This window comes from Budorcas taxicolor, chromosome X, assembly GCF_023091745.1.
Source record: "Budorcas taxicolor isolate Tak-1 chromosome X, Takin1.1, whole genome shotgun sequence".
Classification (NCBI taxonomy): domain Eukaryota; kingdom Metazoa; phylum Chordata; class Mammalia; order Artiodactyla; family Bovidae; genus Budorcas; species Budorcas taxicolor.
In genome coordinates, this window is record NC_068935.1 from 38,009,029 (window position 1) to 38,020,291 (window position 11,263).

The window sequence follows — 11,263 nt, forward strand, 5'->3', positions numbered from 1 at the left end:
AAACCCACGGCTGAGACCTTACTCAGTCAGGTCCCTGCTGACATACATGTACTTTGAAGTTACTGGCCATTTGCTACAGGGGGACAGGGCGTCCCTGCAATGCAGACTCATGGCGTCCACAGCCACTATACTTAGAGTATCACAACAGTTCATTTTGCAGCAAACCTCCACTCATCTCAGTCTAATGAGGACACAGCCATTTGTAAAGACTTCAGCTGCTGCTGCTGCTGCTGCTAAGTCGCTTCAGTCATGTCTGACTCTGTACAACCCCATAGATGGCAGCCCACCAGGCTCCCCCGTCCCTGGGATTCTCCAGGCAAGAACACTGGAGTGGGTTGCCAAGACTTCTAGGAAAGGTCTATTGCCTCCTCTATCAGCCAGTGCAATTCTTGATCTAACAGGACACTCTTACTTAAGTTTTACATGATTCTCATCCTGTGGTAGTGACCTTTGTCCCCATAAAGGCAGAGAGGCTAGTGTGTATAGAACAGTCCTTGACCTCCAGGAACTTATACTCCAAGAAGAAAGTCAAATTGAGCCACAAAAACAAGCACTTAGGTATATAATATACAGTGCTATGTAATAAAAAGGTTCAAGCCTTCAAGGGTTATAAAGGTGGAGTAGGGAAGGCAAACTTGCTTCAAATTTGTAGATTAAGTATGGCATTCTGGAGGATGTGGCATTTCAGCAAGGCCTAGAAAAAAACAGATAAAATTTCAATAAGCACAGAAGGGATAATAATTGGGTAAATAGGAAAAACTAAAGACCCTAGAATATAGATAATTCTGGGGAAAAAAAGAATTTTTTAACTTAATTCTTTTCTTTAGAGTGATTGGAGATGACGTTTGCATCTAGAAAATATGGACAGGATACTACAAGCCAGAAACCAAGAACAAGGAAAAGCGTAGGGATTTAAAATATAATTGCCAAAACAAGAAGCAATGGACAGTGAGTAAATGTAAAAGAGCAAAAGTAAGGATAACCCAGTCATTAGACATACTGAGCAGCTGAAGGGCGAAGAGAGAATGGAGAGCAGGCAGACAATTAGGAGAATAGTCAGAAACAACAAAGTGAACAGCAGCAGCTATGGCTCCCGTAACTCCAACAAAGTGCTAGTTGCTTTCCTTACAGACTTTACCTCATTTAATCCTCACAAAACACAGCAAGGTAAGTTCTGTTATTAAGAAACCGAAGCTCAGAGAACTAAAGGAACTACCCTCGTGCCAGACAAGTAGCGAGTAGCTGAGCTATGTCTGACCCCAAAACTATTGCTCTCAGCTCCCTCGTTGGCAGGAAGGCACCGGGGACGCAGCAGGGAGGAGACAAGGTTGAAAGTGCCAGACCAGAAGCGGATGTGTTTGGGAAGAGATCCTTCAGAAGCTGGGGAGGGGCAAGGTCTCAGGCATAAGTGGGGAAGTGGCAAAGTGATGGAATAGGGCAGAGGGTGAGGGGGCTTTTCTTCCTGCAAGATTCTGAACACTGCTGAGGAGACCCAGGGAGGCTGAGATGCAGTGAAGTGGAAGCTGAGAGGCAGCAGATCCAAGAGGACCTTGAAACCAACGCTGGGCCTGCCTCCAAGAGCAAACTGCGTGTGCCTGATGACTCATTCCCCAGGACACGGCCAGTTCCTGGCCAGCAGCCACACAGGGTGCTGCAGCAGGGCACTGTTCCACACCACGAGGCGCTGTCACATCCAGCCCCCTCCACTGGTCTCCAGGGAGTGTGGCCACACACGAAAGCCACGTTTGACTTTGTGTCACTAAACCATTTCTTCCTGTTGGCCAACTGGAGGGCAAAAGGGATCAAGCTTAACCAATGAAGGGATGTGTCAATTCCAAATTACTCCACAAAACGTTTTCTAAATGTGTCTGAGCTGGCCTTCTATAAAGGGCAAGAGTGGCACAAGAAACTGAAATTCTACCCTTGAAAATTGTTCAAGAGGGGTAGCCCCGAAAATCTGAATTCCAAAACCCCAGAGCAGGTGGCCTTTTCAAAGAGCTGAGTTGATTTTATCACTAGCTTTAGTCTGAATTCACCACAGATTTCCTCCGTAATCCAGGATGTGATAAGAAACCAACATAACAGGAATTCATCTTCCCCCAAGGAAAGGTGAGCATCTCTGAGCTCAACAGAGACAACTGGAACCTAATTACATTGCCTCTTTTCAAGCCTTCCAGTAAAAGTGTAAAATGAAAGAGGACTGAAAGAGGCTGTTTAGCACAGCTATAATGTGACCACGTTTTCTTTTAAAAATGACACACCAAGTAGCTGCCATTTTTAGAAAATGATCTGAAATCAGAGCAAGTGTCACTGTAGCAAAAAATAAATAAACAAAGACCCTCATTCAAGGGCTTTTGGAACCTGGGTCCCCAAGAGCAGTATTTCCTTGTTAGATTTGATTAATTTTACACAAAGGTAGGCCAGGAAGGCTGATCTGGAAAAAGAAAAGCAAACCTTTGTGAAGAAAAACAAGTATGTGGCCTTCGGGGAGCTAAGCACATGTTTAATTTTGTGTTTTAAACTTCTCAGCAGACTGCAGATCTATAAAGGGAATCACTGAAAGTGAAGATAACAGATAACGGGCGACTTACCCAGAGCATCAGGCTGTTTTCCGCAAGACGGGGCGAGAAGTGAGAAAGCAAAATCTTTGCTTCAGTTACACAAACTCCCTCTCCTTTGCAGAGAAACTTGATAGCTGAAATGGAGCCAGACGCTAATGCGGGAGGCGCTGCCAATATCTCTGTGCTTGTCCAACACTGACATCTAGTGTTCAATTCTGGATTTTTTTTCCAGAAAACAATCCACCAAGTAGGTGAATCTCCTCTCTGCTTTCTATTGTGAAAGATGCTTCTTCTTTTTCTTTTTGGAAAATATCAAATTATAATTTAATTATTCTTTTGTAAAAGGTACTTATTCAATTTATATTTTTAGTTTTAAAAAGTTATAAGAGTTGTTATTTTCATTAAATAAGACTTGGCAAGTGTGTGAAGAAAGCACAGGATCTCTTATCTGAATTTACTGGGTATCATAATTCTCTCTCACATCCATAAAGCACGAATCAGTTTCCAAGGCATTACCAGTTATCTTATCTTGTTAGCTATTCAACAACTCTGAGATGAGGGAGTCAGGATCATCTGATTTTGCAGAAAAGGACACAAAGGCCCAGAAAATCTAATAATCCAAGGTAATAGAGCAAGTCAGAGGGGATGCTAGTTCTAGAATCAAAGTTTTCCAACTTCTAGGCCAGGACTCATTAAGGCATCATTTCCTTTGTAGAAAGAAAGAAATTACGCTCAACCGATGAGGGAAAAGGCAAATGGGGACACACAAATATACACACCCTTCCTTTTGCTCTGCACCATTAAAGCCTTGACATTAACTAATGAGCAGAGAGGAAAGCCACTGTGGATGATAGCCGCACTGCATTTTAGTCCACCGAGAAAGACTTGGCTAAAGCTAATGGACCCACTGGGCATTATTAACCTTCCCCTCCAGCCTGCCAGAATCAGCCACCACAATGAAGTGCAGGGGCTGGTGTTTACAAACACCCAAAGAGGTTGGACTGTCACCCAAAGAGAGAGTTGGTTACATTATGGCCAGATTTAGGCACTTTCCCCCAAGCAGCTGCATTCTGATGATGCTAGCAAGCTTCCTAATTATCATCTGAGCTAGAGGTATATTGGGAACCTCAGGACAAGCGAGGCACACTTGGGGGTAGGGTGAATGGATTAGAAATGTATACATTTCTTTCCTCTACAAGCAACTTACCAAAGGCTTCAGAATTTTAAACAGAAACTTCTGTTTTTAAACAGGATCATTAGCTGGAACTCTAAGAAAGAGAGATCAAACCATGAAGGTTTGAACACCAGTGAGCACTTCATAAATGTTGTCTGGAATAAAGATATTCCATGAGATTCCCAAAGAGATGTGGAGCATTTGCCTTTGACGCCTGCAGCCAAACTTGCATTGTTACCACTTTGCTAGGAAGTGAAGCCCTTGGTGGGGATGAGACTGGAAGTAAGAGAGACCAGTAAACCAGACAAAGGGGAGGATGTCAACCCTCAGGGTTCAGATCTCTCTGCCCCAAAGCACCTCCATCTCTAGAAAACCAAGGTGTCAAATCCTACCATTAATATCCCTTTAAAATGGCAAATTAAAAGGCAGTGATACAGCTTGCTATATCAATGCTCCTTTCCCATTCTGTGGATCCTGTCCCAACTTGGTGGTCTAATCTCTTAATAACAATAGTAACAACAATAGTCAGAGAAGGCAATGGCACCCCACTCCAGTACTCTTGCCTGGAAAATCCCATGGATGGAGGAGCCTGGTAGGCTGCAGTCCATGGGGTCGCTTAGAGTCGGACACGACTGAGCAACTTCACTTTCACTGTTCACTTTCATGCATTGGAGAAGGAAATGGCAACCCACTCCAGTGTTCTTGCCTGGAGAATCCCAGGGCCGGGGAAGCCTGGTGCCTATGGGGTCACACAGAGTTGGACACGACTGAAGCGACTTAGCAGCAGCAGCAGCAACAATAGTAACAACTAACACTAATACAGTAAGCACTATTCTAAGGGTTTTTTGTATATTATCTCATTAATCCTCACAACAATCCCATGAGGTAGTTGCTATGATCCCCACTCTACAGAAGGGTAAGCTGAGGCACACAAGTAACTTAATTTAGATTCCATATCTTTTAAGTGGTGGGACTAGAAATTAAACCCAGGTCTGTCCAACTGCAGTGTCCATTCCCTTAACCTCTGTATCAGTAGTTTTCAAAGTGTGGTCCTCAGCCTTGTCTCTCCACACCTGCCCCCGACCAGACCTAGTGAAACAAAAACTGTGGTGGGGTCCCAGCCCCCTGGACTTTAACAAGCCACACAGGTGACTCTGATACACATGATAGCTTGAGTACTGCTCTATACGATACCACCTGTCGCTAAAAGTCGGTTGCAGGTGTAGATCATCAGCTCACAAAGAACCCTCTGCCCAGTCAGGAGGCAGCTTGATATCCTGCCATTTGATGTTTTCTGATGAAACTGGAGTATGAGAACATGATTCAGTTTGATTGTGGGCTTGGATTAATCTTGAATGCTTTGGTATCACTCCTTACTCCTAGCAAAATTCCAAGACACTTTTTAGATCCAGAAATCAAAGGCATTCAAGTCATTGTATAATTGACAAAAGCCACTCATTGAGTCCATCCTCCTTCCTCCAAAACTGTACACACAACCATCTTGAGGCCAGCAAGTGAGTATCTCTTTTTTTTTTTTTTTTTTTAGATTTTTCAAAGGGTGAGTATCTCTTTAAAAAGAAAAAAAAAATGGACTTCCCTAGTGGTCCAGTAGTTAAGACTTTGCCTTCCAATGCAGGGGGGTGCAGGTTTGATCCATGGTCGGGGAGCTAAGATCTCATAGATCACATGGCCAAAAAACAACAAAAATTGAAACAGAAGCAATACTGCAACAAAATTCAATAAAGACTTTAAGAAAGAATTGTTGTTGTTCAGTTACTAAGTTATGTCTGATTCTTTGTGACCCCATGGACTGCAACACACCAGGCTTCCCTGTCCTTCACCATCTCCCAGAGTTTGCTCAAACTCATGTCCATTGAGTCGGTGATACCATGCAACCATTTCATTCTCTGTCACCCCCTTCTCCTCCTGCCCTCAATATTTCCCAACATCAGGGTGTTTTCCAATGGGTCACCTCTTCACATCAGGTGACTAAAGTATTGGAGCTTCAGCTTCAGCGTCAGTCCTTCTAATGAATATTCAAGATTGATTTCCTTTACAATTGACTGATTTGATCTCCTTGCAGTCTAAGGGACTCTCAAGAGTCTTCTCCAACACCACAGTTCAAAAGCATCAGTTCTTCTGAGCTCAGCCTTCTTTATGGTCCAACTCTCACATCCATACATGACGACTGGAAAAACCACAGCTTTGACTATATGGACCTTTGTCAGCAAAGTGATGTCTCTACTTTTTAATATGCTTTCAAGGTTTGTCATAGCTTTAATGAAATAAACTCTTCCAAGGTCCCCTAAGTAGAAAGTGACAGATACTAGCTGGGTTCTAAACCCAGAAGGTCTGCTGCCAGAGCCGCCCATGCATAACACCATGCTTGCTGCCTCTCTTTGGGAAATTCCTCCTATTTCACTTTAATTTTCCCCTCCTCGTCTCTACACACATTAGCCCCCCAGGAAGTCCTACAGTAGAGTAACTGTATAACCCAACTGTATTGTCAAATCCATTGTATAATGCAATGTCTCCCAAACTTACTTGATCAGGGAACCCTTTTTTGTCTACCACCTACTAAATTTGCCTGACACAACTGGTCTTAGAACTACATTTTGGGAAAACCTTTTTTGGTCAGGAAGATAACTCTCTAACTCAATCTTTAAGCTATTGTGAGAAAGTAGATGGACCAATGGGGGGGAAGTGTGTGTGTGTGCATGTGTGTGTGTGTACGTGTGTGTGTATACGTGTGTGTGTGTGTGTGTGTGTGTGTACTGTAGAACATATATAAGCATTTACTCTTGTTGCTGGTGGTGGTGTCATTCTTGACATGTATCTAACGTCTTTACCACATCTTTGGTTAACCTTGAAGGCAGGACAGACAGATGATCTTGAGGGAAAGAAGCTTGTTTTACTTAGAGTACAAGATACAACTTGTGTCACTGACAGCAAAGGCATGATGCCACCATCTCAGCCCTTTGCACAGCCAGCACTTTGTAAGAGAGAAGCAGAGCTATGCCACCCACTCCAGGACACGTGGTTTTCCATCTCCATGCACACTGGTAATGATGGGCAGTTTCCCCCTCACTGCCCCTGCCTCCCCCAGCCCCTCACCTAGAAGCTCCAGAGTGCTTACCACCTTCATCCAAATAGCCAGATGGAGATGTAAAGTCACGTTCAGTAACCTCTCTTTCAAATGTCTGTGCTCCCAGGAATTCTGCCCGATGGCATGGAGTAATGAGCTTTTTGGGCATGGGAGCAGGAGGACGGAGGATTCTACCTTTGACAATTAGCACCTCACGCAGGGGAGCAGAAGTAGGAAGGGCTCCAGATTACAGAGTAAACTGTTATCAATCTGACTTTTGGTGTTAGGTTGCTAATCTGAAATTCCTCAAATCATATCAAGCTACAGGTAAAAAAAAACAATTGTCATAAACAACATTTCTCTGATTTTCACACACACCCATTGTTATGGTACCACCACTATTTCTCAGTGGTTGTCTCAGGTCTATTCATAAAGAAGGCTTCTCAGCCTTATGGACTTCTTAGAGCTTCACCATGTACAGAAGCCACATCCCAGGCACCTCATCACTGCTAGCAGTGCTCACCATGAATGATAAGGGCATTAATGCTTGTACCAAAGGTACCACTTACCCCTGTTCCCAAAGCCTCCAGAGCTACATTAAGACACTGATGCTGCTTTGCACTACTTTTTTTTTTTTCTGCTGCACTACATTGCATGTGGAATTTTATTAATAGTTCCCTGACTAGGTATTGAACCAGGGCCTCCTGTATTGGAAGCGCAGAGTCTTAACCACTGGACCACCAGGGAAGTCCCTACCCTGCACTACTCTTAAAACAAAATGGCCCTCTGTGCTGCCCCTGGTGTCACTGATGTACTACAACTCTCTAAATGCCAAAGCTGAATTCTATTCCCTGGAAACCCCATGTGCCAGAGTTGGCTATGTTCTGAGCCAATGCTCAATCAAGTCACCATAAAAGCTGTGCTGCCTTATCTCCCTTCCAATGTCTCACAGAGTTCTTTAGAGAAACTGCTTTGTTTTTTCCTGCTTTTATCTTCTTTGGGGGCTTCCCAGATGGCTCAGTGGTAAAGAATGCACCTGCAACGCAGGAGACAGAGGTTTGATCCTTGGATTGGGAAGATCCCCTGGAGAAGGAAATGGCAACCCACTCCAGTATTCTTTCCTGGGAAATTCCACGTACAGAGGAACCTGGCAAGCTACAGTCCATGGGGTCACAAAAGAGCCGGACACCACTTAGCAACTAAACAACAATAATCTTGTTTTTATTTTCACAATCCCTTAACCCTCTGTGTCTATTTAGATACAAATCCTTAGGGAACTAGACCAACGGGTAAATCTGAGTGGCAGGCAATAGATTATACTCAGATTTTCCCAAGCCCTCTAACAATTAAGGCACTATTATTGTACCTAGCATGTGAACATGACTCTCAGAAGTCTCCTTGGTAACCCATGGAGACATGGGATGGAGGCTCTTTACAGCATGTCCAAAGAGATCTGAATCCTGGTGGAGAAATCCAGCCTAGGCTCTCTGTAGTTTCACTTCTACAAGAGATTTTATTCCCAGTACATCTTTCTTTCAAACCAACCCAAAAGACCACAGGATTGGACTAGGCAGAAGATAACCAGAATTCAAATTCCAGTTCTATCAGTTATCAGTCATGTGAGTCCTGGGCAGGCCACTGAACCTCCACCTGCTACGATAATAGTAACTCTCGTGACTATCTCCAGGCTTGCCCATTCAAGAAATACATATTGAACTTCTTTCTAAAAGATAGAAGACACAGTGCCAGGCCTGTTGCAGATGTAAAGAATAGTCACAGATTTTGCTAGGTATCAGCATGCAAACTAACAATATTTTTGAGAAAATATTAGTTGAGTTCTTATTATTTGTCCTGCACTTTACATGTGATCTCATTCCCCACAATAGCCCTATAAGATGAGCATGATTAAGCCCATTTTATAAATGAGTATAACAGAAGCTCAGGGAAGATCATAAACTTATTCAAGCCACACATCTAGTACATGGTGGAGCTGGGATTCTTCCACCAGACCATCCTGCCTCATGTATATAGGCAGCTATAATACAAGGTAGAAAGCGATTCATCTCATAAGGCATAGATGAAGTGCCACGGAATCAAATGAGATGCATATGAAAGTGTTTTATAAACAGTCAAGCTGACACAATTGTAAGGTGTTTCTGTCATTATCAATAGGGTAAGTGCTCTATAAAATATGCTAGCTGTAAAGTTCCATCTGTAAATAGGAGTTAACCAAGCCTTATAGAGGTGTAAAAGAAAGGAGTATTTAATTTCAGGTGCAACAGATCATTGGAAGGCAACTGGTGCCTCAAATTCAATCACTATTCTAAATAGCCCCACATGTGTATATGGCCGTGGGTAATCCATGTGAACAGATCAAGAGCCTCCAGAGCTCAATGGTAGCAACCAAGCAGAATGAAAAGGAGTCCAGCACATTGCCACATGCTGGATGGAACTCTCAAGAGGACATATTAGGATGGGTTATTAAGATCACTTGGTGAAGCGGGACCTTGTTCAGGATGTGTGGACCCCTTGTTCAGGATGTGTGGATCACTGTGGCCACTATGGGCAAGACCGTGTACCCCAGCAGGGTGTAGAGAGCTTGTTTTTGAATGGGGACTGATGCAGAGGCTCTTTGCTATGAGTTCAAGGTGTAATAATCATAGCTCATATATACTGAGCACCTCCTATGTGCCAAGCATTGAGCTAAGGACAGAAGTACATCTTGAGTTATCATACTGTGATGAAGCCAACTCTATTTTGCCTCTTTCTACTGTTCATGGGGTTCTCAAGGCAAGAATACAGAAGTGATTTGCTATTCCCTCCTCCAGGAGGAGAGGAGAAGAGAAGAAGGGGACAACAGAGGATGAGATGGTTGGATGGCATCACTGACTCAATGGACATGAGTTTGAGCAGACTCCAGGAGACAGTGAAGGACAGAGGAGCCTGGTGTGCTGCAGTCCATGGGGTCATAAAGAGTTGGACATAACTTAGCAACTGAACAACAACAACCCTATTTATCTGATTAAGAACACGTGTTTTGAAGTTATACCAGCCACTGTTTATTTTACACTGGATAAGTTAATTCAGCTCTCTGAGACCCAGTTTCCTAATCTGTAAAATAGAGATCCTAATGCCTACCTCAGAGAGTTGTCATGAGAATTAAGTCAATGAATTTAATAATAAAGCAGTTAATACTATACCCATGGCTTCCCTGGTGGTCCAGTGGTTGAAAATTCACCTTGCAACGCAGGGGACACTGGTTCAATCCCTGGACAGGGAGGATCTGACATGCCATGGAGCAACTAAGCCCATGGGGACAACTGCTGAGCCTGGGAACACCTAGAGCCGACGCTCTTCAATGAGAAGCCCACACATCACAACGAGAGAGTAGGCCCCACTCACCACAAATAGAGAAAGCCCACACACAGCAATAAAGACCCAGTACAGCCAAAAATAATTGAAAATAAATAATTTTTTTAAAGTAAACAAAAAAATACTATACCCAGCACATAGGGAATGTTCAATAACTGATAATATTGTTGTCATATTTTTCTACTGAAAGTTCAGCATGGATCATTCTTTTGACTTCTAGGAAATAGTACTAGAAAGTCCATTCTAGGCATAACAAGTTACCCTAAAATTTAGCAGCTTAGAATAACACATTTATTATCTCACTGTTTTTGTGGGTCAAGAATCCAAGCATGGCTAAACAGGGTCTTCTGCTCTAGTGTTTCTCACAGGCTATAATCAAGATATTGGCCAGGGCCGGGGTAGCATCTCAAGGCTTGACTGAGGGAGGATCCGCTTCCAAGCTCATTCATGTGCTTGTTGGCAGGACTCAGGTCTTCACAGGCTGTCAGCAGGAGTTTCCTCACTTGCTATTGGCTGGAAGCCATGCTTGGTTCCTTGCCAAACAGACCTCTCCAACCTGGCATCTTGTTTTGGCAAAGCCAGCAAGAGAGAGAGACAGCTAGCAAGATGGAAGTCACAGTCTTGTAACCTAGTCACAGAAGTGATACCACACCATTTTGGCTGTATTCTATTCCTTAGAAGTAAGTCACTGGATCCAGCTAAAAGAGGATTACACCAGGGCGTGAATACCAAGAGCTGGGGGTCACTGAGAGCCACCTTAGATGTTGTCTTCCACACTGAGAAAGGTAATAAACACAAGAGTCAAAGAGAAACTCTTAAAATGCTTTGGTATATAAAATTAAGATTCAGAGTGAACTGTGAAAATAACTATAGGCTATTAAGGGAACAATTAATAAGGAAAGATATTACTAGGTTCTTGGGAGGTTTTGTTTCCCTCAATGATAATAAAAGGATTGCGGGGGTGGGGGGTGTTTGTTTTTTGATAAATGTGTAGCTTGCTTGAGCTCATTTCATAATAAGATTTTCACAAGGAACTGCATACAAAACCCTGTAATAACCTATAATGGAAAG

The 11,263-nt window shown here is 43.2% G+C and overlaps 1 long non-coding RNA gene across 1 annotated transcript; it reads right to left on the reverse strand.

Annotated features, from left to right (window-relative positions):
- Positions 1-546: 546 nt before the first annotated feature.
- On the reverse strand, positions 547-2,670 carry LOC128069736 (uncharacterized). The gene is made up of 2 exons (XR_008201573.1): positions 2,592-2,670; positions 547-694 (listed from the first exon to the last, which is right to left on the reverse strand). It is a non-coding gene; the product is annotated as an uncharacterized LOC128069736 (long non-coding RNA).
- Positions 2,671-11,263: the final 8,593 nt, after the last annotated feature.